Source organism: Myotis nattereri, assembly GCF_964212035.1.
Source record: "Myotis nattereri genome assembly, chromosome: 3".
Lineage (NCBI taxonomy): Eukaryota > Metazoa > Chordata > Mammalia > Chiroptera > Vespertilionidae > Myotis > Myotis nattereri.
The window spans coordinates 129,961,455-129,981,724 of NC_138077.1; the positions used below are offsets into that span (position 1 = coordinate 129,961,455).

At 42.1% G+C, this 20,270-nt stretch overlaps 1 pseudogene across 1 annotated transcript; it reads right to left on the minus strand.

Annotated features, from left to right (window-relative positions):
- Nucleotides 1-3,598: 3,598 nt before the first annotated feature.
- Nucleotides 3,599-6,482, minus strand: LOC308515484 (pyruvate kinase PKM-like; annotated as a pseudogene). The gene is made up of 2 exons: nt 6,478-6,482; nt 3,599-5,211 (listed from the first exon to the last, which is right to left on the minus strand). The product of its transcript is annotated as a pyruvate kinase PKM-like (transcript).
- Between the last annotated feature and the right edge of the window lie 13,788 nt (nt 6,483-20,270).

The following is a 20,270-nucleotide window of genomic DNA, read 5'->3' on the forward strand; positions in this document are numbered from 1 at the left end:
TTGACTAGGAGGTGGGGAGATCTATGAATAATCATATGGACACTGATTCAAGAGGAATTGTGTGGACGTTTGAATCTGAGAGGTCTTTGGTGCAGAAGTGAGATCTGCGCTCTAAATTAACATTTGGGAAAAGGTATATTTGAAGCCTCCGGAAAGCCACTATTTACTCCCTCAGGGAGTAAATACAAGACAGTAAAAGCGGAGTCCATTGAAACTAGCCTTGTGAATGTCAACATTTAATGACTGAGTTGATCTGAGAGGAAAACAGCAGAGATGTATGGAGGAAAAAAATCAAAAACAGAAAAAGAATCACATATACCTGACATTAAGGTCATTTAGAACCTAACTCATCCATATGTGGTAAGTGGTTATCTTTTAGAATATTATGGAGAGATTAAATTGAAGACTAAAAAATTCCTATTGATTTAGTGACATGAAGGTCATTGGTGAACTTGGCAAGCTATGTGCAATTAATTAGCAGATATATAAAAACCTCAAATCCCGAAGGAATGATCATTTTGTCCTCAAACTCTTTTAACAGATAGAAACAGGTTTAGAGCATTTAAGTAAGTCTCCCAAAGTCACACAGCCATTTCACAGAAGAACGTGAGCTGGGTCCTCTCCCACCATTCTTCCCAGTACATTTTGGTCACTGATATTTTTTAATCCTGCAGTATCAAGTGTAAGTTTTAATTAAAATGCACCTACGATTACTCAAAACGGTAATAATGGAGTTCAATTATTTAGAACAATATAACTTTTTCCCTAAATATTAATAGGATTTAGTAAATGAAGATATTTCTGTGCAAGAACTCAAGAAGTGCTCTACATCAAAGGGTCCACCAAAGATAATCAGAAGTGTCCAGTCTGGATAGAGTATGAGGCATGTGAAAGACATCTTTCATTTTGACATTTAAGAAAAGCTACCAATGGCTCAGTTAAAAATTACAAACAAACATCCTGTAAAACGTCATGTCAAAACAAAAAGCTCCACACACCATCTCACAGTGGTTTATCAGAAAGTATTTGAAAATGGTTACATGCCATTACTTTTTTCATTTTGGTAAGATGAAAACAACAACACAATTTTTTTGTGTGTGTTAACAATGTACTCTCTCAGACTAAGACCTTGTATTCCAACTTGAAGCCTAGGGCAACATTTTTATAGCTGAATTATAAATCTCTGAAAATAGAGATTTATAATGGAAATTCTACAAACCCATACCTAATAGATCTCTACTACCTGGAGACTCTCTAATGAAAGGCAAGCTCTAAGACTTTCTCCCAGAAAACTTTGCTAATAAGATTAAATGATGAAAGGGTGTCCAGACAAAATATTTAAGATATAACCTTTTTTTTTTTTTAAATCAGCCCATTACAGTGGTTCTTACACACTGAAAAACATAAACAAAAGAATCTGTTACAGCTGGATAGAAGAATTTAAGATATGAAAAATTCTTTTAGGAAATGATGGGTTATTAAGGTATGGACTATAATATCATCGTCAATCTATAAAACTTTTACAACCTAGTCTTATTTGCACAGAGATTACATCCCCAAAGCTCAGTGCCAAAGACACATGTTAATAAGCTCACAACTTTTAATTAAGCAATATGTAATAGTAGATTCCCATTAAGCTGTGATTTGTGGGCTAGTTCATTACAGTGGGCCCCAACCGCCAGACACATATTCAATACGAATCAAGCAGTCTGCATATTATTCAGCTTAATGTGAGCTTACCAGTAATGTTTTATTGCCAGTTCAGGAGAGTGGTTCATAGAAAGCATTTTTCCCCAAAAGACTAGGACAGAGATCAAAGCCTAATGACCCCATGGTGCTTGTTTAATGAAACGACTCATCTGCATTGTTTATTTGCATAACACAATAATTACTCATAGAGTTAATTATCATACATATGATTATCTGACCTGAGGGGTTAGAGTTTTTATTGTCATAAACCCATAGAGGGCAGCCCTGGTAGTTGGTTTGGGTAGTTGGGAGCAAGATTAAATTCCCTTTCATTTTAGTTCGGTTGGGAAAGAAAGTGTTATGCAATTAATGGTCTAAGGAGAATTGGTTAAGTGCAAAGAAAATGAGGCTAAATCTTTCCTCCATAAGGTAAATTCTCCAGGAAGTAAAGTGTTAATTCTAAAAAATAAAGTCACGAAAAAATAATGGGAGAGTATGATCCATAATTGAGAACGTTTTTGGTGTAGAGAGGGGGACCAGATAGAGGAAAAACCTATATTTGACTGCATACGCAATAAAAACTATTTACATAAAATATAATCACCAATACCTTTAAAAAATGAATAAGGTATAAAAACTAGAGTAGAAATATTTGAATTAATCATTTAATCAATAATCCAATTACTCATTGAATAAATATTTATTCAACACTAGTGTGCTACATTTATACATTAATGTACATACAATTATTATTTATTTATTTGATACACACATAGATATATATTTGATATATATATATATATGTATATATATATCTTAATACAGAGAAAAATGCTTTACCAAATATATCAAATACTTTTTAAAATACTTTTGTTAATTTTTTTAGAGAGAGAGTAAGGGAGAAGGAAAGGGAGAGAGAGAGAAACATCAATCCATTGCCACCTGCATGTCCCCCACTGGGGATGGAGCCCACAACCCAGGCATGTGCCCTGACCAAGAATCAAACTGCGACCTCCTGTTGCATGGGGCTATACTCAACCACTGAGCCACACCAGCCAGGCTCATTTTTTTCTATTGATTATGCAGTCCTAATCTTAGAAATTCTCTCTACATACCTCTGGGTGTATGGAATGATGCCCAACCAACTGAACCACACCAACCAGAGCACAGACATCAAATTCTTATATTTGTTTTGTGCTTATTTTCAGTTTTTTATTCAATTAAATTTATTTGTCTACTTATATCTATTTCAGTAAAGTATTTTGAAATTAATGCTGTTGTGTGTTTATTTTGCTTCAGCTGCTGTTTATTGAGATACAGGTAGGCTCTGTAGCAACAGGCCCAGAGGCAGCTGCAGTAGTGGGGGAAATGAAAGTGAGGGTGTTTGTCTGCACCAGCTGAGTGGAGCAGGAACAGAAGTGCACAGTGCAGGACAGGTGGGAGTGTGGGAAGCTGAGGGGATTGGAGAAGCAAGTGGAGGGCAGGCCAGAGTCTCGGGAAACTGGAACCACTGGCCTCTCCAGCTGGCTCTCTCCTGACCCCAGGCCAGGCTTGGGGATTCTCTGAGTGTCCATTTCTACAGGAACTGAAGGGAGTGCACAAAGGAGGAGAAGCAGGAGCTTTGCCCTCTATGCTAAGCTCTGGAGTCTCCAGCCCTACACCCTGCCCCTGTTGCTTGGGTGGGGCCATAAGATGGGCAGCCTGGCTCTGGGCTACCTCACCTGAGCAGGATTTTAAAATGGCCATGTTTACAGAGGCATCCATCTTCTTCCTTGGTGTCCCAGCCCACCAGTGCCACACGGCAGCCCCAAGTGCACTCTACCCTCATTTCTGGCCTAGGGGGTGGGTTGTGGGGAGGAGATGAGAGGGGGCTGAATGGGGGGCTCTGAGGCCCATCACTGCACAGGCACTACAGCATGGTGTTGGTGAAGCCTGAGCCGGATGCCACCCAGTCAGCATGATGACCCCATCTCCCTTTTTGAAGAAGCCTCAGTCCTTGCCAGCATTCATGGCCTAGTTCACCCGGAGGTCCACTGGGCCAAGTTCTCAGCCCAGGCGTCCTGCACTGGGTCCTTATACACCACAGGAAAGATGCCACGGTACAGGTGAGCCTGGAGAGCTGTCTGATGATTACGGGTCACAGCAATGAGGAGAGCACTGGTGAGTACCTGGTCACCTGGTGAGCAGACCTGCCAGGCGTGGTGAGGACAATTATGACCCCATTGGGGTACTTGAAGAAGGGCCCCACAGCGCCCTAAGCAGTGGCTTCTGTGGGGAGTGGGAGCCAGCCAGTTCCTCAAATAATTGCAGGTGGTAGACGCCACCTCTGCCATCAGGCGCTGCATGCACACAGCCTCCCGGGTTGGTCCCCCATGTCCGTCTCTCCGGACAGCATGACACAGTCGGCTCCATCCAGGACCACATTGGCCACATCACTGCCCTCAGCCCCAGTGGGACCTGCTGCTCTCCAGCACCTGCGTGGCACAGATGACAGGCTCCCCGACTTGGATGCACCATCTGATCATCATCTTTTGAGCAAGGAAGACCTTCTCTGCAGGAATCTCAATGACTAGACCCCCACTGAGCTACCATGAGCGCATCACTGACTTCCAGAATCTCATCAAACCTCCGAACCACCTTGTGGTTCTCGGTTTTGCGGATTACCTTGATGTTCTTTCCTTTTCTTCCAGAACCTTTCTGACTCAGTGGACATCGGATGCCTTGTGGATGAAAGAGACACCATATCTGCATCCTGCTTTACCCCCAAATTCAGATCCTGGATGTTCTTTTCTGACCGGCAGGCATGTCCACAGCAGTGCCAGGGAAGTTCACACCCTACTTGCTGCCCCAAGAGCCACCATTCTCCACCCCTGTCACCAAGAAGTCAGCACCTTTCTTCTTCGCCTGCAGAGACATAAGTCCACCATCCACGTAGATCTTGCTGCCCACTTCCACCACCTCGCAAATGTTCTTGGAGTCCATCCACACGGTGTTTTCCTCACACTCTCACATATGCCTCATCCAGTATGATCTTGAGAGTGGCCCCCTTTTTTTCAGCTTCTCCTCCAGGGTCTTGCTGCCCTTGATGAGCCCAGTTCGGATGTCAGGTACTTTAGGGTCCAGGGTCACAGCAACAGGCTGGTAGAGAACGGGATCAAGAGTAAAGCTTTCTGAGGCCCTGCATGTTCTTGATGGTCTCTGCATGGTACTCGTGAGTTACAGGAAAGAAGTTCAGACGAGCCACATTCATTGCAGACTTAATCATCTCCTTCAACATCTCCACTGATCGGGAAGCCGGGCCAAAAGTTGCCAGTGTTCCGAGCTGTGATGAATGGTGAGTCAATGTCAGGGCCACACCTGTGCTCCAGGAACGCGTCAGCCCTGGCCACATGCAGCTGCTGGGTCTGAATGAAGGCAATGAGCACATCACTGTGGGGCTTCCAAGTGGCTCCTCCCTGGTGGTCCAGCTCAGACTGCTGCAGAGAGAGAGGTTTGGAGGCTCCCAGGGCAGTGGTGTTGCTCCTGTGCCGAAATAAATGCTGTTTTAAAATCCATTTTAAATTATGTTTGCCCAGGTCTCTTTCACTATTTTTTTTCTCTTTTGTGTATTAATAATATAGTGGAATATATTGGAGATATTTGTTGGGTGGAAAAAAGATATATTCAGGTTTTTTTGCCCATTTTCAAATGAATTATTTGTGTTTTTGCTATTAAATTGCATGAGTTTTTAATACATATTTGGGATATTAATCCCTTCTCAGATATATGGCTTGCAAATGTTTTCTCCCATTTTATAGGTTGTCTTTTATTTTGCTGATGCCTTTCTTTGCTGTGAAGATGGTTTTAGGTTAGATGTTGATTACTGATAATTTTGTTTGTGCTTTTAGTGTCATTTCTAAAATATGCCAAGATCAATGTGGAGGAGCTTCTTCCCTGTGTTTTCTTATGGTACTTTTATGGTATTTGGTCTTGTGTTTAAGACTTTGATCTATTTCAAGTTAATTTGTTTAAATAATGTAAAATAGAGATCCGATTTCATTATTTGCTCTTTTTTTTCCGACACCATTTGTTGAAGACTCTCCTTTCCCAGTTGGGTTCTCTTGGCTCTTTTATCAAATACTAGAGGCCCAGTGTATGAATTTGTGCATGGGTTGGGTCTGGCAGGCCTGTCCTGCTGGGGGCCCATCAGGCCGGGCCAGCCTGGGGAGGGCCCAGCCATCCCCGCCCCCAATCATGGGGCCAGTCAAGGGGAGGAGCCGCAGATGGTTGGTGGGGCTGATGGGGGCCCGATCTGGCCAGTTGGCTGCCACAGGGTGTGTCATAGTGACTGGTTGTTCTGGTTGTTCCGATCATTCTGGTCATTCCCGTGTTTTGGTTGCTTGGCTTTATATAGAGAGATTATTTAACTGTGTATGTGGGAGTTTAATTCTGGACCCTAATCTTTCCCATTGGTCTGGTCTATGTATTTATTTTTATGCCAGTAATATATAGAGTATATACCTATTTTTACCAGCATATTTTATATTTTCAGGTTTACTGTTATTGATTACTATTTTTTTGTTTCAGCTTGAAGACCTCTGTTGAGTATTTCTTATAAGGCAGGTCTAGTGGTGATGAATTCCCTTGGCGTTTATTTGGAAAAGCCCTTATCTCCTCTAAATTTCTGAAGGACAACTTTGCCATATAAAATATTCTTGACTGGTATTTTTTGTTCTTCATTCAGCACTTTGAATATACCTTTCCACTCCCTTCTAGTCTGCAAGGTTTCTGCGGAGAAATGGTAGTTACCTCATGGTAGTTCCCTTATATGTGTGGAATTTTCTTGTCTTGATGTTTTTAAAATTCTCTTTGATTTTAGACATTTTTTTATATAATGCATTTTGGGGAAGATGTCTTTAGGTTGAATCTTTTGGGAGACTTATGAGCTTTATGAACTTACGTATCCTAATATTTTTCCAGATTTGGAAATTCCTCAGCCATTAATTCTTTAAATAAGCTTTCTGTCCCTTTCTCTTTCTCTTCTTCTTTCTTGGACTACAATATACATAGATATTTTTACTTGATGGGAAATAAAAATTCACATGAGCTTTCTTCATTCTTTTTCCTTATTTTTTTCTTTGTTCTCTTCTGACTGCATAGTTCCAAATGACCTGTCTTTCACATCTCAAATTCTTGTTTTCTGCTTGATGAAGTCTGTTGTTGGCACTCTCTGTTTTTCTTTTTCTTTTATTTTAGCCATTGTATTCTTCAACATAAAGATTTTCCATTTAGTTCCTTTAATGATTTCTATCTCTCTGTCAGTCTTCCTTTTTTTTTCTTATATCATTTTTCTGATTCTATTAAATTATCTTTCTGTTTTCTAAGAGGTCAATGAGCTTCCCCAAAACAACTATTTTGATCTTTTATCAGACAAATTGTAGATCTCTGTTTCTTTGGGGTCCATTGTTGAAATATTATTGGGTTTTTGGTGATACTATGATTCCTTGATTTTTTTATATTCCTTAGTCTTGAGTTGCTTTCTTTGCATTTGAAGAAGCAGTCATCCATTGCATTCAATGTTTAAGCATTAACTTCAAGGATAAAAACACCTTCTATCAATCCTGCCAAGAATTCCCAAGCTTTCTAAACTTCCTATAAATATAACTGCTCCACATTTCTTCTTCCTCTTGCTGGTGGAAATTCTTAAGAATGTATGATTTTACTTGATCCTGCAAAGCCAGGTCAGGTTCTGACAGCCTGCTGTTTGCTTTCCCTGGGATGCAGTTAAATGCTCAAGTGTTTGTGCTTCCTCCCAGTCCTACAGTCAGGCTGGATTTTGGCATATGCTCACTAGCTGTCTGCACATATTTGCTCTGTCTACTCTTTGGAGAACAAATGGGGGTCTAACCATGAGGTGGTGGTGGTGCGAGTGGGGGGGTTGTGGGTGAGACAAGTGGAGCACTGGACGTGCCCATGGGCCAGTTGGAGAGATACACAGGTGAGGTGTCTCCAGTGGTTCATGGGCAGAATTCTTAACTGAGACTCAAAGCAATTAGGATCTGCATGTTTTTTATTATCTTTAAGCCCTGGCTGCTGTTCTCCACACCCTTCTTTGCCTTTTAGTTGTGCAGCACACCTCAGTATTTTGGCTGGGGCAAGTGGAAGTAAGGCTCATTGACACAGTTGTGCACAGCTAGAGAAGCTGGGCAGTCACTTGCAAACTCATTTTCCTGTGGACAAAATCACTGGCCAAGAGAGTTTCTCCTGGCACTGAGCTGTGCTTCAGGTAAAGTGAAACTGTTCCTCTTACCCTCCTAAATGTGGCTAATCTTGGATTTTATTTTTAACCCAACAGTGTGCTGGACTTCAGGACTTTCACAAGGTATTCTTCCCTGTGTTTGATTATAAAATGTTGTGTGATTTGGGGTAAATATGGTAGAAAAGTCCTGCCCACATTTTTGCTGATGTTACTTTTCTAAATCCTCCCAAAACAACTTATTGAATCAGCCTTCCCTTACTAAAATATTTGAATGGATAATAAATTCTATCAATAATATTTTTTTTAAATTTTTGCTTACTAATATTATGCACTGTATTAATATATTTTAACATGGGGAGGGGTCATTGCTCAATGATTTAGCAAACCCTATTTAGGAACAGGATATTTTTCTTAATTTAGTTCTATGCAAAACTTGCTAATATTTTCTTCAGGTGTGTAATTATTGTGTATGTGTTTGTGTGAGTGTGTATGGATATGTGTACACATTATAATTAATGGTTATCCATCAGTCTTAAATATACATATACTACAGTCCCAGTGCACAAAAATTTGTGCACTCAGAGGGGTCCCTCAGCCTGGCCTGTGCCCTCTCACAGTCTGGGACCCCTCGGGGGATGTCCACCTGCTGGTTTAGGCCTGCTCCCCCAGGGTATTGGGCATAAGCTGGCAGTTAGAAATCCCTCTGGCCGCCCAGGAGCCCTCGAGGGATGTCCATTTGCCAGCAGGGACCAGGCCTAAGCTGCAGTTGGATATCCTTAGCGCTGCTGAGGAGGCGGGAGAGGCTCCTGCCATCACTGCTGTGCTGGCAGCTGGCAGCCTGGCTTGTGGCTGAGCAGAGCTCCCCCTGTGGGAGCGCACTGACTAATAGGGGGAAGCTCTTGCATTGAGCGTCTGCCCCCTGGTGGTCAGTATGTGTCATAGTGAAAAGTCATTCCCAGTCGTTCTGCTGTTAGGGTCAATTTGCATATTACCCTTTTATTATATGCCTGGTGCATGGGTGGGACTGGCTGGTTTGCCCTGAAGGATGTCCCGGATCAGGTTGGGGGTTCCACTGGGGTGCCTGGCCAGCCTGAGTGAGAGGCTGATGGCTGTTTACAGGCTGGCCAAGCCCCCCAGTGGGGTCCCTCACCCTATGAGGGTGTGGCCATCCTGGATGAGGTGCTAATGGCTCTTTGCAGGCTGGCCACAGGCCCTAGCCACCCAAGCTCCCAGTGGAGGCTGGCTGGAAGCAGGTATCTAGGATTTATTTATCTTCTATAATTGAAACTTTGTTGCTTTTAGCAGAGGCCACAGCCAGCCAGCGCAGGTGGGAAGCTTGGCATTCTCCATCGCCAGGGCAACCAAGCCTCCTGCTTGCTCCAGCTCTGTGGCTCCCAGCCACCATCTTGGTTGGGTTAATTTGCATATGGTCACTCTGATTGGCTGTGGCTTGGGGCATAGCAAAGGTACGGTCAATTTTCATGTTTCTCTTTTATTAGATTAGATAGCTTCAGAGTCTTAAAATCATTAGCAACTCAATTCTTCAGTTATCTAGAATCCTATATAATAAAAGGCTAATATGCGAATAGACAGAAAGGCCGAACAACCAAACAACTGAACAACCAGTCGCTATGATGTGCACTGACCATTGAGAGCGCGCATGGAACATGGTGAGCATCAGCAGCAGGAGGCAGAGTGTGGAACATGGCAGGTGTTGGCTGCGGCGGGATGGTGGAGCAGGTGAACGGAGACACCAGACTAAGGCGGGGTTCCAGTGGCTGTCATCGGGGTGAGCTTTTGGTGGTTACTGAAAATCCTTTGCTCCTGTGTGCCGCAGTCCCGCCCAGTGCTTGCACTTGCTGCCAGCACCCAGTGCTGACTCCAATTGCCCCTCAGGGCTTCTTCACCTCCCCCTGCTCCTGAGGAGAGATCGGGTCTGGCACCCACCTCTCACACCTGCTGTCAGTAAAGATCCCACTTGCACCTGCTGCTGGCACCAGAGCTGCCATTCATACCTGCTGCTGGCGCCTGGTGCCCGGTGCCAGTCCTGATCACTTGGCACCATCGGTGTGTGCAAGCGGCGGCTGCCAGCCCTGATTGCCCCTGAGGGCTTCTCCACCTCTCCCTGCTCCTGAGGGGTGATCGGGGCAGCATCCTTCACTCGCACCCCCTGCTGGCACTGACTCCAATTGCTCCACACCATCAGCATGTGGGAGTGACGGCAGCAGGAGCAGGGCTGCTGGCAGACAGGAGATCCGGGACACATCAGGAGGGCTTGGGCAGGGGGCAAGAAAGATGGGCTGAGACACACCCCTGTGCCCACTGAAGCCTCACGGCCCACAGTTCCTTTCAAGGTGCATGAATTCGTGCACTGGGCCCCTAATAATTTAATAACATAGGATTCATCAGTTCCTTAATGAGTTTACTTAAATCAACCTCAAATCCATCTCCTCTAAATGATTTTCTGAAAGATATTTTGCAAAGTACTTTAAAAATGTTTTTCAAGTTTATTAATTTAGGAACTCAATCTCTCTAAAATAAATTTGATACTTTAAATAATTATTTATCCCATTAAAATATTTTTATTATCACTACAGAACTATGTATATTAATCTCTAAAATTTTAACTTCTTTTTTACTTCTGCAGTTATGTCACACTTCTCTGATTCCTAATGTTGTGTGTCTGACACTTTTACTTTTCTTTTTCAATCTCACCAGAAGAAAAAACTAATATTGAACTTTATCATTTTTTAAAAGTATTAAGATTAACTTCTGTTTCTATTTTCTGAATGACTTTCCGTTTTGGCAGGTTTATTTTTTCTGTCATATTTTTTCTAGCTTCTAGATTTTATTTTTTTAAATAATAAAAGTATTTTTATCTGAATTAACTTTGGCCATATCTCATAAGTTCTAATATATAATATTCTAATTGACTCATTACCATTAATTAATTAATAACTTGTGATTGTGCTGTTTACTTCCACTTTGATGAAGAAGTAATTTTAAAATTTCCTCAATATCTACCTTTTTGATATAAACTTTCATAAGTTTTATTGTTCTCATGCATTATTATATAACTTCTGTTGTATATGATTTAGTGATTTTTTGGGGGTTTAGAATCCTAATATAAATATATTTTTTTCACTTTGCTTTTTACATTTTTATTTTTTAACTTTTTATTTTATTGTTGATGCTATTACAGGTCTCCCATTTCCCTACCTTTGCCCACCTCCACCCAGCACCCATCCCCCCTTCTCTCTGGCCATCACCACACTGTTGTCTGTGTCTATAGGTTATACATATATATATTCTTTAACAAATCCCTTCACCTTTTCTCCAGTCCCTTCTTTCCCCTCCCTTCTGACAGCTGTCATTCTGTTCCGTGTATCATGACTGTTTCTATTTTGTTCGACACTTTAGTTTCTTCATTTGATTCCACATGTAAGTGAGATCATATGGTATTTGCCTTTCTCTGTCTAGCTTATTTCACTCAGCATAATAATCTCCAGGTCCAAAAGGTAAGATTTCCTTCTTTGCTATGGCTGCATATCATTCAATTGTATAAATGTATCATATCTTTTTTATATACTCATCGACTGATAGGCACTTGGACTGTTTCCAGATCTTAGCTAGTAAGTAATGCTGCTATGAACATAAGGGTGCATATATTCTTTATGATTGGCATTTTGATTTTTTTAGGAAATATTCTCAGAAGTTGGATCACTGGGTCAAATTGCAGTTTCATTTTTAATTTTTTGAGGAAACTCTATACTGTTTTACATAGTGGTTCCCTTTTCTCTACATCCTCACCAACACATGTTATTTGTTGCTTTGTAGACATTCTGGCAGGCGTGCAGTGATATCTCATTGTGGTTTTAATTTGTATCTCTCTGCTGATTTGTGATGTTGAGCTTTCTTTCATACGTCTATTGGCCATATGTATATCTTCTTTGGATAACTGTCTATCCAGGTCTTTTACCCATTTTTTTCATTAGATTATTTGTCTTACTGGTTGGTGAGTTATATAAGTTCTTTATATATTTTGGAAATTAACCCCTAATCAGATGTATTATTGGTGAATATGTTCTGAAAGCTTCAAGTCAGTGGCGTACAGGAAGGCTATATGAATTTATTTAAAGAAAAAGGGTTGGGAGTTGGGGATATTCAAAGGGAAGGGCTACATAGCACTGAGATAAAGGGTATTAGGTCTGGGCTGCTTTAGCTCACTGAGAAGTCAGAGAAAAGGGGGCCTTGGAGACAGGTTCAGGAGGGTAACCCAGGACGAGCTACTGCTGCCCATTGCTCCCCTGGTTGCAAGTCTCAAGGGGTCCCTTAGAGGTTGGGAGATACATGCCTGTGTGGGAATGGCACAGCTGTGCTCCTCAGAGGGAGAGCACACCCTGGGTCCTTTGTCCTTAGCATATTTATATCTTTCTTGCAAGTGGAAATCTTAGGGGAAGTCTCAGGGGAGGTTCTTAATAGAATATTAATTAGCTTTCCAGATTTGCTCTTGCAGGGCTTGGTTCTCCACTGATTGGTCAGTGCAAGGGTAGGGGGTCATTAGTCAATGTAGCTGGTCCTGAGGCAGCCAAGGTGCCACTTGTCTGCTTTTGCTGCTTTTCTAGGCCAGGATCTAAAATACAACTAAGGCCTGGATATCTTTACGGAGGAAAAGGTCAGGGGGTGTAAACTGCCTGATCAGTATATGCTAGAGGAGTATAGGTTACCCTGGGGGCGGGGTTCTTGTTTTGCCCCTTTCGAGGTACACAGGACTTTCTGTCCTGGTGAGTTTGTGTACCTGGCCCATCATCCTTGCTCTGGGAGGAGGGGAGGGAGGGGATCCAATATGTTCTCACATACAGTGGGTTCTCTTTTCACTTTGTTGATGGTTTCCTTTGCTGTACAGAAGCATTTTTAGTTCGATATAGTCCCATTTGTTTATTTTTCCTTTGTTTCTCTTGACCTAGGAGATATATCTACAAAAGTATTGCTACGAGATATGTATGAGATTGTACTGCCATTGTCTTTGTCTAGGATGTTTATGATTTTGCAACTTACATTTAAGTCTGTTATCCATTTTTAATTTATTCTTGTGTATGGTATATGGTAGCAGTCTAGATTAATTTTTTTTCATGTACATTCTTTATACGGTTGTATGCTTTTGCCTCCTTTGTCAAATAGTAATTTACAGTAAAGGCAAAGGGTTGATTTCTGGACTTTCTGTTCTGTTCCATTGATCTATACACCTGGTCTTGTGCCAGTACCAGGCTGGTTTATTTTTTTTTTAATATATTTTATTGATTTTTTACAGAGAGGAAGGGAGAGAGACAGAGAGTCAGAAACATCGATGAGAGAGAAACATCGATCAGCTGCCTCCTGCACATCCCCTACTGGGGATGTGCCTGCAACCCAGGCACATGCCCTCGACCGGAATTGAACCCGGGAGCCCTCAGTCCACAGGCTGACGCTCTATTCACTGAGCCAAACCGGTCCCAGCGACCAGGCTGTTTTGATTACAATGGCTTTGTAATATAGTTTAATATCAGGTATTTTGATATAATATATTCTTATAGGTATATCATGAGCAAAGAAAAATGTATTATGTTGACATTGACAAAATTATCCTGTTTTATTGCATTATCTCTCTCTCTCTCTCTCTCTCTCTCTCTCTCTCTCTCTCTCTATATATATATATATATATATATATATATATATATATATATATTGAGTGGCCAGATTATTATGACCACCTGACGTTTGTAGGAAAATTAGCTATAATTTCGTGCTGAAGTTGCTAGAGGGTCAGACCATTATAAATAGGGAAGCAGGTTGTTTACCATGACAGAAGTGACTTTTTTCTGAAGATATGGGTAAATAACGTGATTTAACAGCCTTTGAACGTGGGATATACTGAGAGGCCAGATTATTATGACCACCCCGTCAGTACTTCAGTACTTCGTTGGGCCACCTTTTGCCTTCAATACTGCAGCAATTCTTCTTGGCATTGACTCCACGAGATGTTGAAAGGTGATGTGAGGAATCTGACACCATGCCTGATGAATAGTACTGTTCAGTTCTGTGAGATTTGATGGTTGTGGAACGAGCTGCCTGATGGCTCTTTTAACTTCGTCCCACAAATGCTCAATTGGATTGAGATCTGGTGATGGTGGGGGCCACCTAAGCAAGGTAAAGTCTCCCTCATGTTCTTGAAACCACTCTTGCACAATACGAACACCGTGGCATGGCGCATTGTCTTGTTGGAAGAAGCCATCTCCATTGGGATACGCCATCAACATGTTAGGATGAACCTGATCAGCAACGATACTTAGGTATGTTGTGCTATTCAGACGTTGTTCCACATGAATTAAAGGTCCAAATCATGCCAAGAAAACATGCCCCAAACCATAACACTGCCCCCACCAGCTTGAAGGGTTGTACACATGCATGTGGAGTGCATTATTTCATGCTGTTTCCGCCAAATTCTCACTCTGCCATCTGCATGATGCAACTGGAAACATGATTTATCAGACCACAAGACTTTTTTCCAATGCTCGACTGTCCAATCCTTGTGTTCCTGTGTGAATTGGAGATGTTTTATCTTGGTAACTGCAGACAGCAAAGGTGTTTGAACAGGCCTTTGGCTTCCGTATCCCGTACAATGCAGTGTACGGCTAATTTGCCTACAAATGTCAGGTGGTCATAATAATCTGGCCACTCAGTGTATATTAGTCAATATATGCAAGTTTTTCATAATTATATTCAATACATTTTTAAAATACAGATTTCCAGGAAATACCCATGTCCTCCTAATTCACGGTATCTAGGAATTTGTTTCAGAATTATTTATTAAAATCTTGCTTCCTGATTCAATTAAGTTGGGGTTTTATTATTTATTTGTTTTCATTTTTGTTTGTTTCTTCCTTCTACTTCACCTGTACAGATATTTTTTCTAGGAGAATATTTGGTGAGTAAATGCTTTCAAAAGCCTCTTCATGGGTTGCTGCCTCAGCTGCTGTGCCTAATGCTAGGATAAATAAAAAGGGTTAAATTGACCTTCATAAGAAATAACATAAGACTTAGGGGCTGTGAGACTACAAAAAAAGTTCATCAGATTTAGAGAAGTCTCTAATGTGTGGTTGTGAGATTCAGTTTTCAACTAGAGGAGTCAGTGTTAGCTTCAGTGAGAAGGTGCCATTTGAGCAAAGACAAGAGGCAAAAGAGTTAACCACATGGACCACTGAGGAAATTTAACAGTGTGGATATCAGCTTGAACAGAAAGCATGGAATGATCATTTAGGCTGAAAGAACAGCTATGTTTGAGAAATAGGAAAAATTCAGGATGATAGAGCATAGTAAATAAAGGCAAGAGCATGTGTAAATGAGATCAGAAGAGGTAATGACTGGGGAATTAAGTGTGACTTGAGGTCACGTTTATGCTGAACTAATGGAGAGGTATGCACTCCCACCTGTGACCATGTAACTTACTTTGACCATAGAAATGGAAGAGACACGTTTAATGTCCTTCTGGAAGCTTTAAAAGCCCATCATTCTGCCTTCTATTCCTTTTCTCCTCATTGCTATGAACTTGATCAATCTGGACACAGAGTGAGAATGATGACAATGCTGTGCAGTCCCCCAGGGACCTATGATCTATACTAATAAAAGGGTATTATGCTAATTACACCAGATAGACCAGATGTCTTCCAGATGACCTTCTGACATCCTTCCTGACAAAGCTGGGGCCCGGGCCGCACTGCCCCGGGTCCTGGGTGCCTGCAGCCAGCCCAGGTGGTGTCACTTGGGATCCTGGGTGCCTGCGGCTGGCCAGAGGGAGAAAAGCCTGGGTTTTGGGTGCCTGCAGCTGGCCAGAAGGAGGGAATCCTGGATCCTGGTTGCCTGTGGCTGGCTGGAGGAGGGAAGCCTGGGTCCTGGGTGCAAGGGCTGAGGCAGAGGCAGTTAGGGGCGATCAGGCAGGCAGGCAAGTGGTTAGGGGCAATCAGGCAGGTAGGTGAGCAGTTAGGAGCCAGCGGGCCTGAATTGTGAGAGGGTGCAGGCCGAGCTAGGGACCCCTCCCCCGATGTATGAATTTCGTGCACTGGCCCTCTAGTGTATATATAATAGCAGGTGCACGAAATAACCTTTTCTTTTTAAACTAGTAATTGTTGCCAGCAATCACTTTAAAAATATCTAATGAGCTTATATATCCTAGGATCTTAAAATATGGGGAAAACAGAATATTGGTAGCATGTGTTAGATATACTGACTGCATTTGACAAGTACTACAAAGAGATGAGCTTAAAAAGAATTTGCTGATTAGCAAACAGAAATGAAAGGGGAGTGAAAAAATGTGAATATTTGTAAAACTGGAATAGGCAACTGCTTTTCCCCACCCACCAGTATAAAATAAACTTGAGAGGGTCTTAAAGCAAAGAAAGCCCTATGGCCAGGATCAAATCAATGGTAAGCCCTTCACTCCCATCGTTATTACCTCTGGGTGGATTATGATAGTACTCAGTTAATTTAGCAGAAAATGATTCAGGACAACCATGTAGCTTTCCCACAGTGCTTAATAAGCTCAGGGCACCTGCAATTGGTCATGTCTCAAAAAGAACTTAAGTTCCATTGGAACATGGAACTGACTGGAATCAAATAAACTAAAAACTCAAAAAGTTTTTGAGACAGATGTGCTGTCAAAAAGAGCCACTAACCTGAAGTAAAAGACACCATGATTGTTTGAGACTTAAAATAACCTGAGGCCCCAAGGATCAGGAAGCAGTTTGACAAAGCTGCTCAGACTCCAGAGGTCATATCCTCTGAAGCTCACTTCAGATGTGGCTACAGAGGATAATCTCAGAGGAAGGAGCTCCCAGAAGGTGGAGCCAAGAGGCATAGAGAAGAGTAAACTGGGGGAGCTTATGCCATGAAGCAGAATTGAAGACTAATCAAAAATTATTCCTTAAAACCAAAGAAGAAAGACCTTCCCAACTGTCTCTGGGGTTTCAGTATGGCTCAGGGATTGCCATGTCTCTTTTTGAACACGAGTATCTACTGTGGCCCCATCTCTGTACAACCATCGTATACCTGGTGCAGAACTTAATACCTTTGCTTTCGTGGTTCTATATTTCTCAACTGAGTAGAGCTATATTCACACCTGATATAGAGACTACCTGGTACCACCTCTTCCTATTGTGCATCATCAGTCATCTTAATGTATTATTATGAACATTTTAACATATACTCAAAATCAGAAAAAGGAGTACAAATGAACTCTCATATATCTATTATTTAGGTCCAATATTTTTCTTAATGTTGTGCTTTATTCACATTCTACCCTTCGGACAGCAAATCTTTCTCAGTAGTATGCAGTTTAATCATAGTTTGTCTTTGATTCATTTATGAGCTACATCAATTAATGGAGCCTGGTGTTGGCATGAGAATAAAAAGTAAATCACATTCTAGGAAAAATAAATAACCTATAAGTGCTTATTATACAATAAAAGTGGCATTTAAAAATATAAGAGAAATTCTATAGTATTAAATATAAATGTTAAGAAAACAAAGAACATTACAGATTAAATTACATAAAATGTAAAGTTCTTTTGCAAAATATATATTAAAGCAAACTGAACAACTTGCAACCTTGGTATTTTTAGTGACAAGAAATATATACATACTAGAGGCCTGGTGCATGAAATTTGTGCACGGAGATGAGGGTTCCCTCAGCCCAGCCTGCTCCCATTCCAATTGAGGACCCTTCTCACAATCTGGGACCACTGGCTCCTAACCACTCACCTGCCTGTCTGCCTGAATGCCCCTAACCCCTCTGCCTGCCTGCCCAATTGCCCCTAACTGCCTCTGACTATCTGCCTGATCGCCCCTCACCTCTCTGCCTGCCTTCCTGACAACCGTTAACTGCCCTCCCCTGCTGGCCTGATTGAGCCCCCAACTGCTCTCCCGTGCTGGCCTGATCTCACTCCCAACTGCCTCTGCCTGCCTGCCTGGTCACCCCTAACTTCCCTCCCCTGCTGGTCTGATCTTGCCACCAACTGCCCTTCCCTGCCAGCCAATTTGGTTCTGATTGGTAGGTTTCTATGTCAGTCAGCATCAAAAGCCCTGCCTCCTAGGCAGCCATTGGCTCCTTACATTCACCCAGATTTGGTTATGATTGGTCAGTTTCTATGTTAGTCAGCGTCTCTGGGCCTATCAATGGGGCCTGGTCAGAAAGGCGGGGCTGATCAGCAGCCCCAGTGGAGGCTTGGAGAGAAATGGAGGCATGGCTGTTGGCCAGGCTGGGAGAGAAAGAGAGGCAAGCTCTGATTAATGGCTACCACAGAGGCTACGGATCAGACCCTGCCTCTCTCTCTGCAGGCCTTTCTCCAGGCCTGATCTTCAGCCTCCTAGGCAGTCAGTGCTGGGTCAGGGCACCCCAGCACTGACTTCCGGTCTGGTTGAGCCTTTGGTAGTAACGACCCTCGCTCTTTATTATATAGATTTTCACTGCACTTAATATATAAAGAGCTATTAAAGATAAATAAGAAGTTGTGAGTTTCAATAGTAAAACCATTCATTTTCATTAATCATACAAATAAATAATATTTATAATGAAATGATTTTACATTTTTAGTAAGAAGTTATTTTTACTATTAATACTTATTATTAACAGTAGTCTTTAGAAAGAGGTTATTTCAATTACCATATGTGGATGGCATGGAAATTTGTACAATATTACTGAAATAAAATTAGCATCCTAAATAATAAAAGCCCAGCGACCAAAACAGCAGAAAGACCAGAACGACCAGAGACCAGAACTACCATGGCCCCTCACCCCAGCTGGCTGCTCCCAGAAAGTTGTTAGGGGCAATCAGGCAGGCAGGCAGAGTGGTTAGGAGTGATTAGGCAGGCAGAGGCAGTTAGGGGCAATCAGGCAGGCAGGTGTTTGGAACCAAAAAATGATGGCCAAAACAAAAACAATATAGCTGTAATCTATAACGATCTCTGATGAACTAAAAAACAAACAAACAAACAAAAAACCACCCCAATAGAGAAATAGCAAATATCATAAGCAAAAAATTCACAGAAAAATGAAAATACGCATTAAACATGTGAAATACTTTTGAGTCATTAGCAATCAGAGAAATAGAAATTAATTTTGAAATTTTATTTCAGACTAGAGGCCTGATGCACAAAATTTGTACAAGAGTAGGCCTTGCTTCCCCTGGCTGCCGGCACTGGCTTTCCTCTGGCACCTGGGACCCAGGCTTCCCTCTGGCTGCCAGCAGGCACTCACGACTCAGGATTCCCTCACAGCCCCAGCTTTGTCCATCTGGAAGGACGTCCAGTATAATTATCATATTATGCTTTTATTATTATACTAGAGGTCCAGTGCATGAAATTGGTGCATGTGTGTGTGGGGGGGTGTCCCTCAGCCCGGCCTGCAACCTCTCCAATCCGGGACCCCTCAGGGATGTCCAACTACCTGCAGTTGGACATCCCTCTCACAATCTGGGACCACTGGCTCCTAATTGCTCACCTGCCTGCCTGCCTGCCTGATTGACAATAACCACCCTGCCTGTCTGCCTGATGCCCCTAACTGCTCCCCTGCCTGCCTGATCGCCCCTGACCACCTCTGCCTGCCTGCCTGCCTGCCTGATCACCCTTAACAACCTCTGCCTGCAGGCATGGTTGCTCCCAACTGCCTTCCCCTGCAGGCCTGGTGCCCCTAATTGCCCTCCCTTGCTGGCCTGGTCATCCCTAACTGCTCTCTCCTGCTGGCCTGATTAGCCTTAACCACCTCTGCCTTGGCTCCCACCACTGTGGCTTTGTCCAGAAGGATGTCTGGCCTAATTAGCATATTACCCTTTAATTATATATATTAGTATAATATATATATATATATATATATATATATATTTTTCCAAGTAATAATTTTGATGAGTTTTTCCAGCTAACAGTTCATGAACAACTTGGGAAATGCCTGCTGTACATTGCTTTGGCTTGTACATTAATTGAAGACTTTCTCTTTTTACTTTTTTTATATGTTAAATATGTGTGTGTGTGTGTGTGTGTGTGTGTGTGTTGGTATGTGTGCATGTGCACATGTGTGAATACTTAGTGATTAGAATAAACCAATTTGGAGACATCTTGAATAAGCACTTTTAAAATGGAAATGCCATAATACCATCAATAATTTTTCCTCTGCTTATCCAACCATTATCAGTTGATTTATTTAATAAAACTGAGGACCAAGAAAGACTGAATATACAGCTTTCAATAGAGTGCTCTCATGCTGTGGTTGTTGAAGTGATAAGTAATTTGCTTTTAATGCTAGTGCATACTACTTAGC